The sequence below is a fragment of the Brassica oleracea genome, chromosome C4 (assembly GCF_000695525.1).
Source record: "Brassica oleracea var. oleracea cultivar TO1000 chromosome C4, BOL, whole genome shotgun sequence".
In the NCBI taxonomy this organism is placed as follows: domain Eukaryota; kingdom Viridiplantae; phylum Streptophyta; class Magnoliopsida; order Brassicales; family Brassicaceae; genus Brassica; species Brassica oleracea.
Window position 1 is genome coordinate 32844540 of NC_027751.1, and position 618 is coordinate 32845157.

Here is a 618-nt window from a genome sequence, read left to right on the forward strand (position 1 = left end):
TGGTGAAGCCATGGCTTCTGCCAAAGTTTTTGGAACATTTTCTACTAAAAATGCCATTAGGAAATCTTCTCCAAAAGATTTTTCTTTTCGAGTTCTTTTGCTCCTTCGAGGTTCATCTTTTTCTCCATTTTCTGAAATATCATTTATAGAAATCTCAACGTTTGTCTCAGTTTCTAAGTTTTTTTCATTGTCTTTTTCTTCTCTAGTTCGTTTTGAACCTTGTTTTTCCTTATATGGAAAAATAATTTCGAAGAAAGATGCATTACTTGATTCCATGACTCTATTTACATGAATGCCTGATATTTCAGATTTATGTACCAGAAATCGATAAGCATTACTGTTATGTGCATATCCGATGAAGATGTAATCCACTGTTTTAGGTCCAATAGATTCCTTCTTTGGTGGTGGTACCGCAACTTTTGCCACGTACCCCCACACTTTGAGGTATTTATACGAAGGTAAATTACCTTTCCATAATTCATATGGAGTTTTGCCAGTTACCTTGTGTGGAATTTTGTTGAGGATATAATTAATGGTAAGCAACGCTTCCCCCAACATGTTCTGGGGTAACCCAGATTCCTGCAACATTGCATTCATCATCTCTTTTAGAGTTCGATT